Source organism: Octopus sinensis, linkage group LG14 (genome assembly GCF_006345805.1).
Source record: "Octopus sinensis linkage group LG14, ASM634580v1, whole genome shotgun sequence".
Lineage (NCBI taxonomy): Eukaryota > Metazoa > Mollusca > Cephalopoda > Octopoda > Octopodidae > Octopus > Octopus sinensis.
The window spans coordinates 12620094-12620838 of NC_043010.1; positions in this window are offsets into that span (position 1 = coordinate 12620094).

Sequence of the window (745 nt, forward strand, 5' to 3'; positions counted from 1 at the left end):
CAAGTATCTTCTTCTATGGCCTCAGGCCGATCAAAGCCTTGTGAGTGGATTTGGTAGGTGGATACTGAAAGAAGCCCATCGTATATATGTATATATGTGTGTGTGTGTGTGTGTGTGTGTGTGTGTGTGTGTGTGTATGTTTGTGTGTCTGTGTTCGTCCCCCAACATCGCTTGACAACCGATGCTGGTGTATTTACGTCCCCTGTCACTTAGTGGTTCGGCAAGAGTGCCCGATAGAATAAGTACTAGGCTTACAAAGAATAAGTCCTGGGGTCGATTTGCTCAATTAAAGGCAGTGCTCCAGCTGGGCGAAATGCGTAGCCATATTTCGTCTGCCATTACATTCTGAGTTCAAATTCCGCCGAGGTCGACTTTGCCTTTCATTCTTTCGGGGTCGATAAATTAAGTACCAGTTACGCACTGGGGTCGATGTAATCGACTTAATCCCTTTGTCTGTCCTTGTTTGTCCCCTTTATGTTTAGCCCTTTGTGGGTAATAAAGAAACGTATATATATATATATATGTGAGTATCTATGTGTGTATATGCGTATATATGTGTATATATATGTACGTATGCATGTGTTTATGTGTGTGTGCTCTTTATTCTTCATCTTGATATTATGCGATAGCTGTAAACAAGTATCACTGTCAACAGATATCCTTCATTCCAGTCTTGGCTGTGTGGTAAGAAACTTGCTTCTCAACTACATTGTCCTAGGTTCAGTCTCACTGCATGATACTTTGG